Here is a 22,721-nt window from a genome sequence, read left to right as displayed (position 1 = left end):
CCGGTGGCCGGGCGCACGCAGAGGCCGCGGCGGCGGTGGCCGGCGAGCCCGGGAGGCGGCGGCGGCGAGGCCGCTGCACAGCACACGCACACACAGACCCCGGCAGCGGCAAGGCAGCTGACACGCCCGTAGCATGGAAGCCACCGCCGCCGCCACCGCGGCTCCGACGACAGCAGCAGCAGCCGTAGCAACCGCCGGCGGCGCCGCCGCGCGGAACAAAGGTCATCCGAGCTGCGGCCCAGACACCCGGGCTTGACCGCCGCGAAGGCCGAACCCGGGCCAGGGGGTGGGTGTGCGCCTCAGGGCCGGGGGCGGCCGGGGTGAGCGAGGGGCGCGGGTGGGCGCTGGGGACAGGCGGGGGCGTCGGGCCCCTCGTGCCACCCCTGCGGGTCGGGACGCACGCGAGGCGCAGGCCCCTTGGCCTGACTGCAATGGCCTGTCCCACTCTGGTCTTGGGGATATCTGGCCTTCGCGCCCCGGCTGGCTTCCTTGAGGGGGGGCCCGAGGATGGGCCGTCTTGGCTAGGCCCCACCGGCATGGAGAGGGGGCCACGTGAGCATGGGCTCTCCTCCTCCCCTTGCAGAGCTGGTTGCGCACAGATGATTTTCCCAAGGCCTCGGTGCCCCCTCTCCCCCACTGCCCCTTGACTTGTCCCCCCACCCGCCCCACACATCACCCAGTGTGCTACCCCGAGGTGAAGGGATTTGGACTTCTCCCCCCAGGTGCTTGAAAGAAGAGAAGGTTGGAGGAGGAGGAGGAGGAGACTGGGGGGGCTGCTGGTGGTGGTGGTGACAGGGCTGGGAGCGAGAGGAGAGGGACGGAAGGGAGGAGGGGGCTGGGTGGGGTGGGGGTGACAGGCAGAGAGGAGCCTGGTCAACAAGCCAGCACCACTCTGCTAGGAGGCCAGGCCGGCTGCCTGCAGCCGACGCATCCTGTGTGAGGAGACACACATAGATTGCTTTCTTGGGGGCTCTTTGTCAGCCACCAACACAGAGAACACACACTGACACACACGTACACAAAGATCTGAGCCAGGTTGTGGGAGGTAAGTGGGGGAAAGAGAAGGAGGGGGAAACAGTGTCTGCGGTGGGCTTTGGGGTGGAGGGGAGGGGGGATGAGCCCTGAGGGGCTCTGGGGGGCTCGAGAGGTGAGCATTTCCAAGGCTCTGTGCTTGTGTGGTGGGGGCACACACGATGACCTTTCCCTCCTCAGGAAACCCTAAGAGGGAGAGGCAACCCCCAGCCAGCTCCCACCCTGTGCTGATCATTTTCAGGGACTTGTTGGCAACTCAGGGAGGGTTGCCATAGCTTTTTTATGTAGGGTGACCAGAACCGGCTGAAACTGGTTTGAGGCAGATCAGCTCCTGAACACAATGCAGTCACTGAGCTACTACAGTGGGATAGCAGCTTCCTCCCTTCATGGCAGCCAAAAGCAGAGGAGCTTGCAGGAAGGTGCCATCCTAACACAGTATGTGAATGCACACTTAGACACCACACAGCACTGGTACGTGACTAATGGAGTCCTAAAAGATCCTGTGTAGAGAAGATGGGGAGAAAGGTGCAGGTTTGCAGGGTCTAAGATGACTTGGGCTTTTCCTGCCTTTTTCTTTTGCTTAAGGGATGGACAAGGAGCTGAGATTTATGACCCTTATTAAAGAAAAAAAAAAGTGCCTTCCTAGGGTGGGGACACTTGGTTTGTGTGCTCTCTCTCTCTCTGTCTCTCTCTCTCTCTCTCTCTCTCTCTCTCAGTGTTTTTAATGAAACAACCAGAATGAACTGATGGATTTGTAATGGTAGTTTGTTTGTTGCTGGAGAATGCTACTTTGCATGCCTTTTTTCTCTTGCAGGCTATGTTCTGTTTTGTGCTTTTCCTTTTAGAAGCTTCTAAAGGGTGTTGGGGATACTTGGGACTGTTGTGAAGGCCAAAAGGTAACAATATTGTTCTAGGAAATGAGCATAAATGCGTTCCAGTGATGCTGTTAGCCATACATGCTGTCTTTTCTTTTTCCTTGTAGGCCTGTTGACTGGGGCTGCTTTTAACCCTTTCATATTTGCAGACAATGCAACCGTGTGACAGTAACTGAACACTGGTCCAAAGTCTTTCCAAAAGGTCAAGGTTCACAAGGTGAGATATGCTGTTTTTAGCATGAATTTAAATATTAATTTGCAGATCCATTCCGACCCAGACTGACAGTGGATTGGTACCCTGGAGATGAATGGGGTTCATAGTGGAGATGAAATACCTTTCATGTTATCCGTGTTTAATGGGATTCCAGTGACTTTTTTGATGGTGCTGCTATCAAGGCAAGATCTGAATGCCTTCATTAAATCGCATGTGCCTGGGCATTTGGAAGAGTCAGGCCTGGAATGAGGCATGTTGAGAGGACGGTAGGAGGCAGGGCCTTATGGAGAAAGGTACTGTTTTGCATAACACAGAAGCAGTACACATGGAGCATTTTGCCCATGACTGTAAGAAAAGAGAAGGCTTCACCAAATTGAAGCAGCCCAGCCACCTATTTTAGGATTTGAGGAGCCTGGAGGTTGATTCATCTTTTGTTCATCACCTTTCTTTTTCCATGCTCCCTGTGTTAACCTGAAAGGTTTTTCACTCCGATTCAGGTGGTGGAATGTCTTTTATTGATTTTGGGGGCTCTCGACGGTGAGTTCACCATTGGATTATTTGTGGCATACATTTTAATGTGGAAATTCTAATGTTGGACCAGGAGGAAACCGGGTAGTCTGGCTTCATCTGTGCAGGGATGACTGTTAGCTCACGGCTTCCCTGTAATGGGTGGTAGAAAATGTCTAATGCCTTACTGTAGTCAGACTGGAGCTGGCATTTTTTGTGTGCCCTCCCAAACCAGAGCTTGGGGAGGAGAGGAGAAAGCAGAGGGGAGCAAATTAGTGAGGAACAAAGGCTGTGAGAGCTTCCAGGGGAACACTAAACATTTTGCCTTGGGGTTCCTTCTGAAAAGAACTGCAACTTCCCCAAACAGGAAACCAGTCGCTCCAGAGTCAGATCCAACATGATCTCAGCAACAGAACTGGTTCTGCCTTTCTACTGGTCTGGTACAGTCAAGAGGAGTCCACAGGAGACCTGATTGCAAATACATTTTCTCCCTCACTTTGAAGTGCGTATTTTGTTCCTCTTTGGGTACAACAGAATAGTCTATTCAGAAATGTGGAGGATCTTAGAATTGGTGAAGTTGTGCTGGCAGTTGGTGGGCAGCCTATGCAGCGATGGGTGTTAAGGAAGCAGGGGTTTTTGTTGTTGTAATGTTTTTTCATTGGGCTGCAGAGACGAGGCCACTGTGATAGCACTTGGCAAAAGGGGAAACGAGTGCGTGGCTAGGTCGGAATACTTTATGTAGTGTTTAATAGAGATAAATGCCATCTCGGACAGATAGACCAGCAAATAGCTTCCACAATGGAACAAAATTCTTTGCAAATCACTGTGCTAAAATTGGTTTTCAATTCTATCTCATTTCCAACTGCCAGAGGTTTCTGCAGATGACTGTGGCAGAAATGTGCTTGCCGAATCTGAGTCCATGTTGCGTGATGCATTGCCCCCGCATCTCTGGTGCCAACTGCCACTCAGATGGCTAATATGATAAACCTTAATTAGCTTAATACAATGAGCGGTTCTATGATTTAGTCCCTTATTCCTGTCTTTCTGAGTCAGGGATTTTTATTTAACTTTGACAGCTCGCCCCTTGCAGTGACTGTTTTTTTGAGTGTTTAAAAAGCCCTTTTTAGGCACTGCATGTCATGGAATGTTCTGGTGTACTCTCTTGGTGGTTTTCAGCTTTGTTCTTCCCCCTCCCCCCTAGAAGTCTCTCCTGAAAATAGCATTTGTTTTGCATTTAGGCCAGTCATTCCAGCTGCAAATGCTGTTGGAGGCTGGGGAGCTGGTTCTCCCAGGCAGCAATCATGAGCTCATCTTGAATTGGAGCTGGCCTCAGGTGTTGATCTCATGCAGGGCTGTAACAAGGTAGCAGGCCCATGTCTCCGGGGAGAGGGGCAGAGAGTGTTCTGGAGAATAAGCAAGGGCATGTTTCTTCCTGGGAGAGCCAGGAGGGAACACACTGGCACCCACACTGGAGCTGCAGCTGGCGCCTGCTTGCTGTTTCCCCAGGCAGTCTCTGAGGACAACCTGCGGGCCTTCTGTCTGCAGCAGGAATGTGCGGGTTTGGCTAGAGCACACTGGAAAGAAAGTGTAACTGGGTGGTGAACGCTTGCTTGTTTTTATCTTCTGCCTGAAATTTGCTCATAGTTTCCATGTTAAGGAACACTCAATTCAAGGCTTTTATAGCTCAGCCTAACCTGGTTCAAGGTTTCATTCTGTGTTCATATTCAGATTCTCTCTCCCCCTCCTCTTCTCCTTCCATTTTTTCTCAAAGACAAGCTCCTCTCCCATTTCCCCCCACCCCTTGGAGACAGGGTCAGGCTCTCCTCAAACTTTCAAAGATCCTCAGAGCTGAACCCCAGGCTTTGATTCCAGACATGTGCCACCACACCCAGCCCAGCCATGTGACTCATTTTTTAAGGAAAGTCTAGGAAGGAGGTAAGCAACAGCTAAGCAGGTTTTGCTTACACTCTTGGCTAGAATGAGTGAAGAGCGTTAGGATTCGGTTTTTCTCATCATCCCCTGGGTTTCTGCCTTTTGACATTCTTTCTTGGGCTTTGCTGCAGAGCAGTCTGTCTTCTGTGGGTTTTGAGTAACCTTGCCCATGTACGTGGTAGAATAATACCTTGCTGTGCACAGCTGGCATGTAGGTCACCCAGATGTGGAACCATAAATGGTTGCTAGTACAAAGTAACTGTAAAGATGGAAGGGTATTTGCCACCCCCCCCCCCCCCCGGGGAGGCGGGGACGGGACTCTAGCTCTTTCTCATTCCTTGAACTCCAAGAACTCCAACTCGCAGAATGAAACAGCAGGTCTGGTGGAAATCCACACCTGGGTGTTAGGTATGTTTTAGGGATGATCACTAACCAAGTTAAAGAATTTAAAAATTCTAATTTATATCCACTGGCATTTACTCTGGTATATAGTCCTGTGGGTTTTGACATGTATAATCATGTATCTACCACCAGAATCCATGCAGAATAATTTCATCATGTTAAAACTTCCTCTTGCATTCCGTTTGAGTCAAACTCTTCTCCCACCCATGTCCCTGGCAACCTCAGTCCCATTATAGTTACATTGCTCTCTGTCTCTATTGTTAGGGTTTTTCCAGGATGTTCTGTAAATGGCTTCTTTCACTTGGCAAGATGCACCTGAGATTACTGTTTTGTGAATCTTTATTGCTGAGTAGTATTCTACTGTATGGATATACCACAGTTTGTTTATCCATTCACTAGTTGAATTGAGGTTGTTTCCAGTTATGGGTGATTATGGAAAAGCTGCCACAAATATCTATGTACAGTTTTTTTTTGTGTCAACATAAGCTTTTACGTTTGGTAAATACTTGGCATTATTTGGTCCAAATGTATGATTAGGTCTGGGCGTTGTGTCGCACGCCTTTTGTCCTGGCACTCAGGGAGGCAGAGGCAGGCGGATCTCTGTGATGTGACTTGTTCTACATAGTGAGTTCCAGACCAGCTGAGGCTACAGGGAGACCCTGTCTCAAAAAGACCGAAAAAAAAAAGTATGATTAGAAGTTTGAATGAAACTAAATTCGGCTCATTGTAACTCATAGAAGAAATCCAGCTGTCAGACCTTGACAGCCACTGGTAAGAGTTATTAGAAAAGAGAGTTGGGGAGCTCTGAAGATCCTGGAGGGAGGAGCATGAGAGTAGAACTCTCTTTACTGGGTGACATGCTTCATAACCCTGAACTAATCGGAATTAGCCAAAATGGAAACAAAGAGCTGCAAGTGGTAAAGTAGCCTTATTTCTTTGGGCTGTTATTTTTAATGTCTCAAGACACGTTTGGCAGTTTAATGTTTTACATTTGTTTTCAGGTTTCAGGTTCAGTTAAACACCACACAATAATAGGATTGGAATCTTGGGAAGTGATATCAAAGATCTTTGTTGAAATCTTGGTTGTCCAGCTTCTTCATTATAATTTGACTTATTGACCCAAAATCTTTATGGCACTCTACCCTATCAAGTCATTATTTAACTTTGATACCTTACCTTGTAAGGAAGTAACAAATATTTGGACTCCATCATAGCAGTGGAGTGGGGAGATTTGAAAGCAAGAGTTTGTTTTTTCTTTTCTCTTTTTGAGATTTATTTTTAATCGTGTGTGTATGTGTGTGTGTGTGTGTGTTGTGTGTCTGTCTGTCTGTCTGTGTGTGTGGGGGTTATGTGCACCTGAGTACATGTGCCCAAGAAGGCCAGAAGTGGGTGTTGGATCCCCTCAAGCTAGAGTTAAGGCAATTGTGAGCTGCTTGACATAGGTGCTGTGACTTGAACTTGGGTCCTCTACAAGAGTGCTCAGCAGCACTGGCTGTTAAACACTGAGCCATCTCTCCAGAGCCTGACTTTTTCGAGTCAGTCTCGTTCTGTAGCCCAGGCTGACTTGGAACCCATTATGTACCCAAGAGTAGTCTCTGTCCTCAGTGATCCCTCCTGCCTCAGCTTCCTTAGTGCCAGGCTTTTTTTTAAGGTTACAATTCTTTGAGTTCACTTGATGGGAGGGGATGTGATAGGGAGGCTAAGGATAAAACCACCTTCTGGGTCAGGAAGAATAGGCAGAGGCAATGGTGGTACAGAGGGAGCAGGGCCCAAGAAGGGTCAAGCCATGTTAGTGTGTGGCTTCTTTCAGTTGAGTACCAGATACTTCGTTGTTTCTTAAGCAGCAGGCATCATGCAGTGTCCTGGGAATCCCGAGGAAAGAGAAAACCAGAGTCTAGTGGGAAGCAGCTCACAGAACTATCATAGAATGGGAATGGCCATCTAACAGCAGTGTCACGGAGGAACCCTCAAGAGATGGCTTTGCAGCTGAACCTGGAGAGCCCATGAGTATGTGAGGCTGTCCAGAGCTCAGGAAGAGCATGTGAGTGATGGGGCAGCAATGGGAAGGTACAGAGAGAGCCTGGTAAGCAAAAGGGGTGTGGGAGCCGTGTTGGCGCCCATGAGGCGAGAAAACAGGCTGATGAGAGTCAGTACAGTTCTGGCGACTATGATCTTCCCTGTGTAGCTAGTATTGGCAGAAAGATTTAGCCTTCATCTCCAAAGTCCTTTGGGAATGCCCTGGAGGATGGAATGGAGGCTCTTCAGGCTGTAAGCAAGGAGGTCAATTGGAGACTGCTGCAGCAATTTAGGGGAGAAATCTAGGGCTTTGCATCTAAGGCTCAGCATATTGCTTGTGGGAATGACATGGCCGGTGGCTGAGCAGGGGGACAGGAGTATGCGGTGGTACCTGACTGTATGAGGGGAATGATAGAGCAAGAGGGCTGGAGGAGAACCCTGGAGGTGCCATCTAGGTTCCTTTGCAGCTGGTCCTTTCTGTTTTGAGATGACCATATCAGAAGGCAGAAAGAGAAAGAGTAGAGGTGGAAGACCTGGATCTGCTGAGTGCTGAGTTCAGGTTTGGGCACAGTTGCCTGTGAAGGGGCCTTTTAGTTCTTTTGGTCCAGCTAACTGGGCTAGAGGGCTACACTGGGCAGCTAGCAATATCACATTTCTCAACAGAGGATTCGTACCAAGACTACCAGTGGGTGCCCCAAATCTTGGATAGTATCACACCGTCTGTGTGCTATGTTTTTCCTACACATACACACCTGTGATAAAATTTAATTTATAAGTGAGGCACAGTAAGAAATTAACAATTTCTGGGGCTGGAGAGATGGCTCAGCGGTTAAGAACACTGACTGTTCTTGCAGAAAACCCGGGTTCAAATCCCAGCACCCACATGGCAGCTAACAACTGTCCATAACTCCAGTTCCAGGGGATCCGACAGTCTCTTCTGTCTTCTGCAGGCATTGCACGACACGGGTACACTTACCCACATGCAGGCAATACATGCATACACATAAAAATAAGTAAAATATTAAAAAAGAAATTAACAGTTTCTAATAACAAAACAGAACAGTTATAACGTTACACTGTAATGAATGTTAGTATGAATTGTTTACTTCTGGAATTTTCTATGGAGCTCCATAACTGCAACCTCAGAAAGTGAAGTAACAGATAAGGGGGTACTACTATGAACAGTGTAGAAGAAAGGTGACAAGATGACAGGTATGAAGAGGATTGAGTTCAGGGTCCCCTAGCATAATGGCTTGTAGAGTAAAAGCCTATGTGTCAAGAGGGCTGATGAACTTTATTTTAAATGTGTGCTTCAGAAGTTGAGGAGGGGTGGGGTATTGCTCAGCGGTGGAGCTAGCATTCAAGAGGCTTGGGTTCCATCTCTAGCACCACAAGGAAAAAAAAGTTGGAGGGTAGAACATTTTCAGGACGATACAAAATGCTATTAATAGCTAACATCTGTAGATAATAAACTATGCAGTGGGTTTTTTAAAAAAAATTATATTATTCAAATAATACTGAAACTGTGAGATAAGCCGTCTACTGTTATCCTATAATTCTAGTGAAGAAACTGAGGCAGAGACCCTGGACAAGGGCTCCCAGATGACAAATGGTGGTAGAAGTAGGATTTAAGGAATGCTGCTTATCACTATTAGGCTGTTCTGCCTTGGGGAGGCATGGATGGTATTTGGGGGTGTGGTGGCTCAGAGGTGGAGCCCCAGTGGGCATAGCAGGCACTAAGCAGCAGAGATGCTGGTGGTGCTCAGGTAAGCTGATGACTCCCCTCTGAGGCTGCAGGGATGGAGGTTGAGGTACTCTAACAGTCTTCACGGTTAGCCATGACTTCCTGAGGAGTCAGCACAGAGAAAAGCATAGATGCTCTACCCCAGACCTGGCTGTGGAAATAGCATGTTGAAAAGACTGAACAGTTTTCCTGGGTGCTAGAGTGAGGGCACAAATTGGAAGCAGGAAGGAATAGAGAGGTGCTTTTGTTTTATGTACTCCGAGAAAAGCAGAGTGGATTGAAAGCTGGATGAGAACAATCCAACCATAAATAAATACAGTTTAAAGAAGTCTTTGAATCATCTCTGTTAGGCAGGAAGTTCTAAATTCTGGCCATTTTAGATTGAGAGGGGAGAGCAAATTCTGTTTAATCAACATCTGGAAACAGAAATGTAATTTTAAACAAACGCTGAATGGCTTTCTTAGCTCCCTCACGTGGTCCCTATTGAGGTCCTGTCTGCTTTATCATCTTTAGGGCCCCACATGCCAGTTTTGCATATTTTTTTCTTTGGTTGGTTATCCCAACTTTATGTAGTAGAGCTTCCCAGCATCTAGAAATTTATATCTGATGGACCTGAAAGCATGAGTTAATCAGATTAAGTCTCTCGTGGGTACTCACTGATAAGCTGATCTCTAACATTCTGATTGTTTTATATGGCAGGAATAGGAGATTAAATTTGGGAGTGGTGATGCTTTATGTTTGGTTAGCTCTGGGTGGTAAGGCATGGAGTTTTTGAGATGCCTCTGTCCAACTCTCTGAAACATCCTATATGCCTAACCCTCAGTGATGCAAACCTATGCTCTCCTGCTTACTAGCAGTGGAACCTGCCTAGGTATGTAAATGCCTAACCATTCTTTTATATGTTGACTACATAGAAAGTGTTTAGCAGAGTATTTGCAGTAAGTCCCTGTTATTCTGGGTTCTCTGGTCTCCTTGTTTTAGGAAAATGGCATAATTTTGCTCTATTTTGGAGAGTCTTGTGTTTCCTGTCCTGTCTTACCTCATTTGCAAGTAGGTATTTAATTTTGATGATGAAAACACACAGAATACACAGAATGAAGCTTCCCTCTATCTAGTTAAAAGTGGGTGAAACATAGGTTAGAGGGGGGCATAAATGTTCCAGCGTGGTTGCACTTTGATTTGTAGCTGGAGTTCTTGCCCAAATTTTGTAGCTATAACCTTGTACCTCAATTCTCTTTGCTCAGGGATGGCAGCTATGATCACTACTATACCAGCAACACACACTCTTTGCTCATGGAACGGGTCAGCCTAACCATTGATGGACTGCAGTTTAAAACAGAACAAAACTTGCCTACAAACATATGCCAGGTTACTAAATGCCTTTCTCTGGCACTTTCTTCTTAAATTTATGTGACATGACTACATGTTAATATCTGTACATGAGCCGTAAGTATAATATGCACACTAGAATCTGGGCTTGGTGTACGTGCCTGAGTGCCAGCACTCAGTAAGGAAGGCAGGACCAGAAGTTCAGTGTCATCCTTGGTAGCATGGGGAGTTCAAGGCTAGCCTAGCCTTCATGAGACCAAAGAAACCAAAAAAAAAAAAAAAAGACAAAGAGACATAGTATGTAAAATAATCTCATTAATTTTTTATATTGGTTTTATATCTAACTAATCTTGGCTAAATACAATTTATTATTATTTTGATGCTGGAGATTAAATTTAGGGTGTCATACATTCTAAGCACACAGCATATATTCTGCCATTGAATTATGCTAATCCCACACCATCTTTTTTTTTTTTGGTCTTTTTGAGACAGGGTCTCCCTGTAGCCCCAGCTGGCCTGGATTCATTGTGGAGACCAGGCTGGCCTTGAGCTCACAGAGATCCTCCTGCCTCTACCTCCCAAGTGCTGGGATTAAAGGCGTGTACCACCACACCCAGCCCAGTGGGATATTAGGAAGTTTTAAACTACATACATGGTTTTCCTATGTTTCTATTGGACAGGGCTGTTCTGGAATGTTAGGTGGCTATCTATCTAAATACATTAAGTGACATAATTCCTGGTGCCTTCCATTCTTCATATTGATGCCTTGAGTATCTCCTTGGTTGGAAAACATAGCATAATGATTGTTTTATCTCCTTGTCAGAGAAGCCTGTCCTTCCTAGACTGAACCACTTTTTCTCTCTCAGGTGTTCATAATTCATCTCTTGCTCTCAGGGTCTGCACAGCCATGCTGAGTTGGTGTGAACTCGAGAATGGGAAAGAAAGCATTGCTTGCTGTAGCTTACTCACTGGATGTGTGCTCCATACCTAGACCTGTGTCCTGTAAGGTATAACTGCCATTCCCTAAGAGTCAGAGCAGGGATGTGACTAGCAGGGATTGACTGCTTCAAAGTGACTGATGCTCGATTTGAACTTCCCTGAGTCCCCTGCAGTCTTTGCCATGTAAAATCGCTACCTGCTGTTGTTCTGTACCTGTCACTCAGGGCTGAGCGCTTAGTTGTCTAAAGTGCACTTCTTACACTTTAACTGGTATACAAATCATGGAGAGATCTTGTTACAAGGATTCTAATGATGCAGTGGGCTGGGGGTATGCCCGGGTTCTGCATTTCTGTGTGGTTTGATGTTGATACTGCTGATCCATGGACCACATTTTGAGCAGGGTCTGTTTTCCTTGGTATTCACTGTTGCTTATCTGCTTCCAGAGCTGTCTCATTCTTCAAGCCTGTCTGACTACACAGGGATGTGTCCTTTGGCCTGGCATGTGTAAGTGAAATGGGGCCAGAACTGATTTTGGGTCATAAATGCTCAGTTCTGGCAGAAACACTGATTTCTAGGTATCTGAGATCAAACTGGATCCATAGTATAGTTTTCTTCCTACTTCCTGCGTTACTCCAGCTCTGATTCCTTTACCTCTCCCTCTGCCATCTCTTACATTTTAGCTTTTTGGGACTGGGTCTCATGTAGCTCATGCTGTCCTAGAACCTGCTATGTAGCTAAGGCTGACCTTAAATTCTTTGATTCTCGAATGCTGGAATTACAGGTATATACCACCATGCCCAGTTTATTAAGTGCTGGGGATTGAATTCAGGGCTTCATGCTTGTCTAGCATGCATTCTACTAATTGAGCCACATCCCCAACCAAGCCCCCCACCTTTTTTTTTGAGTTAGGGTCTTACTATGTAGCCCAGGCTGACCTGGAACTCTTGACAATCCTGTCTCATCTTCCTGAGTCCTAAAATTTTTGACACATGCAGCCATTCCCAGCTTCCCCTTTGGCCCCTTGACACCTGTAGTCTAGTAAGGCAGAAGATAATTTTCACTTCTGAGATTAGATCTAGGAGCTCCATGGCAGCTCATTGTCATTACTGTCAGGCCTTAGGTCAGCCTGTGAAAGTGACTGCCATGTTTAGTTGGCTCAGGGATTTAGGATCTAGTGAGAGACAGGAACTCAAGGCCATAGCTAGTCACTATTTCTATATCTGACAAGGGATTGAAGTGATCATGACTTAATTTTAAGAGTGGGAGCTCTAAGAGAGCCACCTCACTTCACTGCAGCACTGGAAAGTGGCCAACAACCCCTCTCCAGCACAGGGTAAACACCTGTCACCAGTGAGCCCTGGAGATCAGCTGTCCTAGGAAGGTGACCCCAGGCCCTAGTCAAAGAAGAAGCTGAGCTGTAGGAAGGAGTGAATGTACTAAAGGATTGAACTGTAAGAGACTGGGTTAGTGGGTTTCTTACTTTGGGAAATGCACTAATTAACCAATTAACTTGGCAATGGCAGTAAAATTGTATGTGGCACAGAAGATAGCTTACCCCCATCTCTACAGCAACCTGCCTTGTCACACAAATCATAGTGGAGTTTTATATCATATTGGACATGTAGACACAGTTCTGTGAAATATGAACTTGGGACACTGACATTGATTTATTAATTGTTGGCTGAACCTGTCATCTGCCAGTTTAGATCAGAATCCTGTGGCTGGTATGGTAGGAATCTCTGCTCTGGGCTGGTGGGTGGCGCTGCTTCGGGGTCACAGATTGCTGGGAGGAGAAGGGTGGACTGGAGTTTTGAGGAATAAGGATAAAACTGGGTGTTAGGGCAGCTCTGGAGAAAGGGAGCAGAACTGTGGGTGTCAGTCAGCGTTGTGAACAAGTTCAGAATGTTGCTAGAACAAGTTAAGCTTGGCTGGAGTATACCAAGAATTGGAGTAGTATAGGATCCAAAGACTAGAGGTCAGCTTGAAGAGGATATCAGAAGGCAAAACAGATTGATGGTCACTAGTGCAGTGAAGCAGGTAAGAACCAGAAGGGTGTGGAGATGCAGAGTGGATGGATATATCATAGGGCAAGACAGTAGGAATTGAACCGAGTGATGGTTGGTGCTAATAGGATAGGCTTCTTGGATGATCTGGAACCAGTAACTGAACAAGTGAGTGAGGGAGGCTGGTAGGATGGACCATACAGGGAGGGGTTACTGGATAACTGAATCGGAGCCAGCCTTATCTGGCAACCTCCATGTGGGACGGTACAGAAGAGCAGAAGTGAGGCATGTGGATGGGAGCAGCTCCTTGTAGGAGGATTCGTGTGGGACGTTGAAAGACTGAACAGTTTGGTGTTTGTATGGCCTCATAAGAAACACACAGCTATGAAGCTAACATAGCTAGGGGAAACTCATTATAAGGCAGAGATGGCAGTTGCCAGTACGGCTTGAGTTCAGAAAGTCACCTGCCACTCTGCTAGAACTGTGTTTTCTTCTTTCCTAATATTTGTGGCCAAGTATGGCTGTACCACTGCCCTGTGTTTCTATGGCTTCATTTGTTAACTAATATTTATTTATTAATTTTCTTGAGGTAGGATCTTGCTGTGAAGCCCTGGTTGGCTTGGTATTCACTTTGTAGCTCAGGCTAGCCTCAAGTCTAAGACAGTCCTCTAGTCTCAGCCTTCTAAGTACCTGAATTAGAGTTACCTGCCAGCATGCCTGGCTCTATGTCCTTACTTAAACATGAGTGGACATCACCTGTACCCCTCAGTTCTTCCACTTGTCAAGACCAAACGTCTAAGTGGTCCTAACCTGCTGTGGCTGGGAGGGCAGGGCTACTACCCTGGGTAGCAGTTGTTTTCAGTGAAGGGGCCAGTGGGCTTGTGGAACCCTCTTAACATCCCTCAGAGCTACTGTAGTAGGAGCCATGAAGACTCCTGGTTAGTTAGCCTTTTCTTGTCTGGTCAGTGAATCCCTTCATTTAAAATGCATAGCTTTCTAGAGAATGCCACTATAGGAGCAAGAGTAGGAGTCTGCCTTTATTTAGACACTGGCAAAACCATTATGTGATGAGTCAAGTCGATGAGAAATGAGCTACAGGTTTATCAGGTAAGTTTAACCAGCTGGGGGCCAAGAAGCAGTGAAAGAGGGGAGGGTCTGCCTTCTAAGATGGGTTCTCTGTAAAGATTTATTTTTTTACCTATTTGTATATGTGTATCTTCATATTTGTGTGTGTTCAAGAGGTACTCTCTGAGCCAGAGAGGGTGACAGTGCTCCGGGAGCTGGAATTATAGGCAATTGTGAGCCACCCAACATGGGAAGAGCAGTAGGTGCTCTTAGCTGCTGAGCCATGTCTCCACCTCCCAAGTGCTCTTTAAAAAATTGTTTTAAAATTTTTACTAGTTTGAGTATGTGTGTGAGTGGTGTGTGTGTGTGTGTGTGTGTGTGTGTGTGTGCAAGTGTGTGTGTGCATGCACTACTAGGGTGTGTAGAAGTCAGAGGACCACTTTGTGGAGTTGGATCTCTCTACTCTCCATGGGTTCCCTCCATGGGTTCTGAGGATTGAATGCAGGTTGCTGGGCCAGCTGAGCCTTCCTGCTGGCTTCCTGGAAGATGCTATTGTTACTGCTTGAGAGTGACATTGTGGCCAGCTGTTAACAGTTTCTAGTGTGGAGAGTGGATTTCCCTGGTTCATTATCTTTCAGTGGTTCTAAGAACTACAGAAAGGTTTTGTTATGTGATGGCTCTGACATAGGATTCATAGCTTTGTCTTAATTCATTTTTGCAACATCATAAAATAACTTCCCTAGGATGGAATTGAATTTGCTTAATTTGTAACACTGTTTTCTGAAATGCTCTCTTGGACTCTAGTGTGACAAATACAAGGGAGAAAAAGGTTATAAAAAATAAGTTTTGGGGAAATTGTGATGGTATGGGATGGAAGTAGATAAAAAGGCGGGAGGAGTGATCCAGAGAGAAATGATAGAGACAGTTTACGTCGCATGTGACATGAGAGGTCATGGGGCATAGCTGTCTGCCTGGAGGGACAGTTTAGATGGCCAAAGGGAGACTTTGTCACGGTGGGAAAATGCAGCTGAGGAGACCACTTTGGACCACTCGATTTCTGAGCTCTTAGGGTCCCAGCAACCCCAAAAGATGGGTGTCTTATTGTCTCGTTGTGTGCCTGAGGAATTGAGGCTCAAGGAGGATGACAGGGTCGAGGATGAGTTGGAGTTGGCATCAGACTGGCCTTTCTGACCCATGCTCCAGTCTTCACTGTTCCTACAGGAGCCAAGGTGAGAGCTCTTCACTTTAGAAAATGAGTCTGATAAGCTGGGCGTGGAGGCTCAACACTTACAAATCACAGAGGCTGAGAATTGTCAGGAATTTGAGGCCAGCTTAGACTACATAGAGATCTTCAGAGCTATAGTGTGAGACCTTCTCTCAAAAAACCAATTGAAAAAAAAAAAGGATGAGGTGGTGCACACCTTTAATCCCAGCACTCAGGAAGCAGACACAGGTGACTTTGAGGCCAGCCTGGACTACATAGCAAATTTGAGGCAATTTGGGCTGCATACTGAGACCCCATCTTCACCCAAACAAGAGAGAATTAGAGACAGAGACAGAGAAACAGAGATAGAGACAGAGAGCTAGAGAGAGAGACTGACTATTGTCTATTACTCAACTCCAAAGTATAAGAATAGGGCCAGTGACATGGCTTAGTGGCTAAAGGCACTTGCCACCCAATTTGAATTCAACCCCTGGGACTAGCATGGTGGAAAAAGAGAACCTACTCCTGCAAGGGTTCCTCTGATCTCCACATGAGCGCTCTCTCTCTCTTTCTAAGTGTAACAAAAATGTGTAAGAACAGTGTTTAGCCTGTAGTATTTGCTCCATAATTTTATATCTTGTGCTGTTGTCTAAGCAGTGCATTGTCCTTAAGATACTGGAGGTAAGAAACTTGGCTGAGTCACTGGAGGGATTGTTTAAACCTAATATTTAGGGTTTTGCTTGGGCACATCAATGTACATTTTAAGCTTATGTAGTGATGTGTATGTACATATGCATACATGTTTGGAGTCCTCATTGGTATGCACAGTATCTGGCAAAATACATATCTGGTTGTTTGGCTATTATTAGTTTGGAGGAAGATTAAATACATAGTTTAGCACTTGACGTAATAATGGTTAGGATTTCATGTCTGATTTAGATGAGTCAAAATTGTTCTTCTAATCCTGAGCTTTAGGACACCACTGATTCCAGCTGGAGTTTCAAATTGAGCTGTAATGGCTTTGGTTACACAGTGCTCTAGTTTCAGGTCATTGAAGATAGGAAAAATCTTCGTCTGTTTTACTTCTTAGAGGACCTTATCCAGGTGCCTGTCTGCAAGGGACTTAGGGATGTTGTTACACTGAATTGTTGGGAATTCTGAGGGTATCTGCCTTGCTGTTGTCAGTGTTGTAGCTTAGTTTCTTCTAGGATTCTCTCTATGCTGTTCAAATCCTGATACTGACCTTTTTGTTTCGTTGTTTGTTTTTTAGCTAGCATCTCACTGTTTAGCCCTGGCTGGCCTGGAACTTAATGTAGATTAGGCTGGCCTTGAACTCACTAAGATCTGTCTGATTTTGCCTCTTGAGAGTTGGGATTAAAGGCGTGCGTCACTATGTCAGCTTTGGGAGTGGAATCTTAAGCAAGGCTGGGGTATAGCTCAGAGGTAGAGTGCCTGCCAAGCATGTGCATGGCCCTGGGTTTGATCTTCATACCACAAAAAGTCAAAATGAAAAGAAGTTACATGATCTTTAGAGTTTCCACCTTTTAAAGGGAAAAGCCAGGACTCGCCTCTCTGTCTTACTCTGAAGCTGTTGCTTCTGACCACCACAGTGTGTAGGTTAGAGGTGTCATTTCTACAGCTAATTGATGGTGGGTTCAATTATCTTTGAAGTTCAAAGTCACCACTTCTAGGCCAACCAGGATCTCTCCTGTTGTCAAATCCAGGAGGCATTTCTTGCTTGCTTCAGGACACTGTAGGGCCGCGAGTAGCTCTGACCTCAGAATAACACGAAGAGATACTATGTTCTTTTTTTCCCTATCCTCTCTGGTTGTACTTTTTTCTACATAAATTTAAGTCTGTAGGCTTTTTGCTCACAGAGCTCTACCTGCCTCTGCCTCCTGAGTGCTGGGGTCAAAGGCATATGCCATGGTTCCTGGCTCACGTGAGGTTTTTGGTAATCATTTCTGTGACATTGAACTTCAGGCAGAATCATTTTAGAAAAACATTTATTTTTTAAAAAATATGTTAATTTTTATTTTATGTGTATGAGTATGCATGTAAGTGCACCCGTGTTGTGCAATGCTTATGGAAGTCAGGAGAGGATGTAAGCTCCCCTAGAACTGGAGTTATGGACAGTTGTTAGTCACCATGTGAGTGCTAGGAATCGAATGTGGGTCCTCTGCAAGAGCAGCCAGTGCTTTTAACCACTGAGCCATTTCTTCAGCTCCAGTAAAACAGTTTTTTAAAAATTTATTTTTATGTGAGTTAGTGGTTTTTACCTACATATATACATGTACACCATATGTGTGCAGTACCCATGGAGGCCAGAAGAGGAATTGGAACCCCCGGAACTGGAGTTACACATGATTGTGAGCTGCCATGTGCATGTTCGAAATTGAACCTGGGTCCTCTACAAGAGTTCAGTAAGTGCTATTAACCACTGAACCATTTCTCCAGCCCCATGAAAAACCTTTTTATTATTACTCTTCCTTTGTATTTGGAGATGTGGCCACTTGTTTGTTCCTGAAGTTGCCTTAGGTTGATGCACAGGTGTACCTGAAGGGAAAAGCCTGAAGCTGTTGGACAAATGGGTAGACAGCTCTTCTGTCCCATTCTAAACCCAGAATGTACTCATTTCCTAAAACTAGCCCCCGAAGAGAATTATTGCTTAAATCTTCTTTGTATCCACAAATATGCCTCGCTACAGGAGCTCCCAGCACCAGAGAGGCTGTGAATGTACTCCTAGCCCTGGATATCATCATGAACATTTGTGCTGGAGGTTCACGCCAGCATTGGGAAGACCACAGGAGCTTTGGGAAAAGGTGTGTGTGTGTGTGTGTGTGTGTGTGTGTGTCTGTGTGTGTCTGTGTGTGTCTGTGTGTGTTTGTATTTAACTCGCCATTCCCCCAATTCCTCAACTCTAGACCCCTTTTTCGTCTGTTGGGTAGAGAGTTTGAGTCATTGGTGGCACATGCCTGTATGAACCTTGTTCTAAGCTGTTGTCTGTCTTTGATGAAATTAATGAGGAAAGAGAGTGACTTGTTGAGGAATACTTGGAAGGCTTCATCCATCTTCTGCTTCATAATGTAACAGCTGTTGATGAAAAGCTGGAAGTAATCCTTTCCCTGTTTTTTTCCACTTCTGTTTCCTAGCTACTCCAAGGAGAGGAATATTAAATGGGTTCCTTTTTAAAATCAGTGGCAGCAGGCAATGGGGTGAATGATAACTCTTGGGATGCTCTCAGTCATGTTTATAGATGAAAGTACTATGCTTCAGAATTCAAAAAATAGTTTTAGTGAACTTGGCATCCAGTGAGAATTGTCACATAGTTAACCCCTGGAACTGTTTAGGAAGTTAGGAGCCATTTTGTAACACTTTGGGTGGTCATCTGTCCATTCTTCCTCATTGGAGGGAGAGAGGTATGCGACAGGGTGGGGCTGGAGCCACTAGTCTATACTAGGTGTAGGCTGTGTTGTAGATGACCTAGGAAGCAGGTTTATCATGACTTTAGAAGGTTGTGGTGTTGGCGGGAGGACATGTGATATATAAAATGTCTTTATTTGCAGAGTGAGTTTCTCAGTCTCAGCATTCCTGACAATATTGACTTGAGTTGATATTTTTTGCTGTGGGGTGGCTGCCCTGTGCCCAGTAGAATGTTCAGCTGCACCCTTGTCCAGGTTCTGGTGGTCCATACTATCCACCACCAACCAGTAGCATGCTTCCTTTCCTCCCCTATGTTAGGACACCAGAATGTCTCTGGATATCGCTGACTCAGTGTAGAGTGGCCTCAGAGAACCACTGATGTCAAGCCTTGTGGTTCAAACAATTTTAAAAATTCATTTTTTATTTGTGTATGTGTGTGTGTGTGTGTGTGTGTGTGTGTGTGTGCACGCCTGTGTGCGTGTGCCTGTGTGTGTGAAAACTGTGGAGTTGGTTCTCTCCTTTTACTTGTTCTGGAGATTGAATTCAGGTCATCAGGCTTACCTGGTAAGCGCTTTACCCACTGAGCCACCCCCTCTGCCCTGGTCCAAAATTTTGAGAGGTGAAAATTCCAGATGGAAGATCTCTATTGAGGAAGCCAGTAGGCATAACCTGTCGTTCTCCAGAGAAGTCTAAAATACCTTCGGGTAAGGTGTTCTTTTCCATATCTCTTCTTTCTCCCCTTCTCTCCTCTCTTTTCCCCTCCCCAGCCCTCATATCCCTCCTTTTCTTTGAGACACTCTTCAACTCAAAATAAGTTTCTAGGTGCCGAGAGTACACTTAGGAATGAGCCACTATGCTCTTCTGGTTTTGATTTTGAGACAGGGTCTTGCTTGTGACCCAGGCTGGCTTGGAACTCAGATTCTCTTGCCTCATTCTCTTGCATGCTGGGATAACAGGTGTTTACCACCATACCTGGCCTCATTCATATTTAACAAAAAACTTTTTATCACATTTTCCTGTCTTCATTTTGTGCCACTGTATGCATAGAGAGGTCAGAGGACAACCTGTGAGGGTTGGATCTCTCACCATATTGGTCTCAGGGATCTAACCTCAGGTTGTCAGGCTTGGCGGCCAAGCACGTTTACCTGCTGAACCATCTCACTGACCCCCTCTTCCATATTTTCTAATACTGGAGATCTAAAAAATGCTTGCAAATACTTTAAGTTGGAAAAACAAATGAGAAGAAACAGCAAATGTGATCACTGCCTAGGAGCATTTCAGGAGCTCAGGATCAGGACTTAGATGCAGATCTTTGGAAGGCTTATTCAGGTGACAAGGGAAAATTACTTTGAAACTCTCATTTCTGTACTTAAAATATCACTTCTAATTTAGGAAATCTATATTTTACTTCCAAGTAAAATTGTGGAGATGCTATGAAAAAGCACAGCATTTATAAGACACCAGAGGAATGCTCTGAAGTCTGGGTATGCTCATTCCTGGCCGGGAGACCTCTGTTGGCTAGATTTTACTTAGTTATGAAATATTGGAATTTACCAAGTATGCTTTATTAACACAAAGGCAGGCCAAGCATGGTAGTGTATACCTTTAATCCCAGCACTCAAGAGGCAGAGACAGGTAGATATCAGTGAGACCGAGGCCAGCCCGGGCTACATAATGAGTTCTAGGCCAGCTGGGGTTATAGGGAGACCCTGTCTCAAAAACCCTAAACAAAAAACAAAATCAAACAGAAAGGCAGTTTATATCTAAATGTGAAGAAATTCAGGACAGTTTTGATTTTTCATTGTGAAGCAGTTTGAAAACCCGTTTGAAGCAGTCTGGCTGGATGTGGTGACACGTGTTTCTAATCCTAGCATTGGGAAGCAGAGGCAGGAAGATTGCTGCAACTGAAAGGCCCGGAGATGGCTCAGTTAAGTGCTTGCTGTGCAAGCATAAAAACTTGATTGGATCCCCGAGGTCCATAAAAAAACCGAACAAATCAAAAAACTGGGCACTGTCATGCATGCATGTAATCCTAGTGTTGGGAGATGGAGACAGGAGGATTCCTGAGGCTCGGTGGCCAGCTAGTCTAGCTGAATTGGTGAGCTCTAGGTCCAGGGAAGAGACCCTGTCTCAAAAAATAAGATGGATTGAATTGGGCATGGTGGTGCACACCTTTAGTCCTGGCACTTGGGAGGCAGAGGCAGGCAGATCTCTATGAGATAGAGGCCAGCCTGGTCTACCTCAAGCCAGCTGGGGCTACAGGATACCCTGTCTCAAAAAACAAAACAAAACAAAACAAAGATGGAGCATGATTGATTTTGAAGAAGGTAGTAGACATTGACATCTGGCTCCATACTCATACACACATGTACTCTCACACACATGTATGTGCACGTGCACACACAATATTTTATTTAATTTGTTGTTTTTTTGAAACAGAGTCTCTCCTGTTCCAGCTGGCCTTCTTGCTATGTAGACCAGGCTGCTCTTAATCTCAAATCTGCCTGCCTCTGCCTCCCGAACCCTGGAACTAAAGGTGTGAGCCACCATGCCCAGCTCACATACAGTATTTTTTAAAAAAATATGTGTATGGAAGTTTTTGCCTGCATGTATATAAGTGTATCCTGTGTGTGCAGTGCCCGTGGAGGCCAGAAAAGGGCGTCAGATTCCCTGGAACTGGAGTTATAGATGGTTGTTAGCTATTGCTGGGTGTTTCTAACCAAACCCAGGTCCTCTGCAAGAATACCCACGTGTTCTTAGCTGCTGAGCCTTCTCTCCAGCCCCATGCATGCATTGTCTTAATGAATTTTCCTGAGGTTTGTTCATGGAGACAGACCTAGCCCAGACCCCATTAGTCTTACCAAAACTCACTGGCAAATTAGTGAATTGTTAACAGAATATGGTATATCCACTGGGAAACAGAGCTTGTACAAAAGTATCTTCAACAGAAGACCATCTTGATAGGAAATTGAAAGCTCCACCTGCTTCCTTTTATGTAGATAAGAGAGTTTAGAAATGCAGTTTTTGAACCAAGGGCTCCATGCAGTCACCCCTGACTGATCTGGAACTTGCTATGTAGACTGGCCTAGCCTCAAACTCAGAGAGATCCACCTACCTATGCTTCTGAGTGCTGGGATTAAAGACATGTGCCACCACTCCCAGAAGCTTTTCATTTGGTTTTGAGTCAGGGTCTTACTCTCTAGCTTAGGCTAGCCTGCCTGAAATTTACAGCAGTCTTCTTCCCTCAGCATCTTGGGTGTTGAGATTATAGATGTGTGCTGCAACAGCCAGCTTTTTTTTTTTTTTTCCTTTTAATTTTGATGAGAAACAAAAGGGTGAACAGTCCTGTAATCAGCTACTCAGGAAGCTTACAAGGCCTGTCTGCAAATTAATGAGACACTTTCTCAAATAAATACAGTGAAAAGAGGACTGTGAATAGAATTAAGTGGTAGAGTAGCTGCTAGGCATGGGCAAGGCTTTGGATTCTATTCCTAGTACTCCCCCCTGCCCAAAAGACTATAAAAAAGAATACAAATCTCAAAGTACTATGATAGTTCCTCCTGCCCTCTGCGCCACTACTCTTTCTGGATTGAGAGTCAAAATCCTAAGTCTTCTATATATCTGTTAAGTTTTACATACCAATATGTATAAGCACATAAAAAATGTGCTTATGTTTTTGTCTTTTAACTTTTTTTTTTAACTTTTTTTTTTCGGTCTTTTTGAGGCAGGGTCTCCCTGTAGCCTCAGCTGTCCTGGAACTCACTATTAGATCAGGCTGGCCTTGAACTCACAGAGACCTGCCTGCCTCTGCCTCCCGAGTGCTGGGATTAAAGGCGTGCGCCACCACCCCTTGGCAAAAAAAAATCTTCATTGAGAATTTCATACATGCATATAAGGTGTTTTGATCAAATCCATGCCCACTCCCTCCCCTCCAATGCCTCCCATATCGCTCCATCACTTTTTTCTGACAATTTTCTTTCCTTCCTTCCTTCCTTCCTTCCTTCCTTCCTTCCTTCCTTCCTTTCTTTCTTTCTTT

The 22,721-nt window shown here is 45.4% G+C and overlaps 1 protein-coding gene across 16 annotated transcripts in view; it reads left to right on the top strand.

Annotated features, from left to right (window-relative positions):
• Znf532 (zinc finger protein 532) overlaps window positions 1–22,721 on the top strand; it is a 130,902-nt gene that overhangs the window by 739 nt on the left and 107,442 nt on the right. For 2 of the 16 annotated variants that reach the window (XM_029557335.1, XM_029557334.1), the window contains exons 1-3: window positions 1,746–1,928; window positions 2,015–2,124; window positions 2,996–3,130. The gene's annotated coding sequence lies outside the window, so the exon portion shown is untranslated. Of the gene's footprint in view, window positions 1–6; window positions 287–703; window positions 742–843; window positions 1,046–1,160; window positions 1,504–1,744; window positions 1,929–2,014; window positions 2,125–2,995; window positions 3,131–22,721 lie in introns of those variants that run through there. The other 14 variants (XM_029557323.1, XM_029557325.1, XM_008855357.3 and 11 more) reach the window with 14 other exon arrangements.

This window comes from Nannospalax galili, unplaced genomic scaffold, assembly GCF_000622305.1.
Source record: "Nannospalax galili isolate Female #2095 unplaced genomic scaffold, S.galili_v1.0 scaffold567, whole genome shotgun sequence".
NCBI classification, from domain to species: domain Eukaryota; kingdom Metazoa; phylum Chordata; class Mammalia; order Rodentia; family Spalacidae; genus Nannospalax; species Nannospalax galili.
The sequence above is the reverse complement of the archived record's forward strand: the minus strand, read 5'-3'. Positions and strand labels throughout refer to the sequence as shown.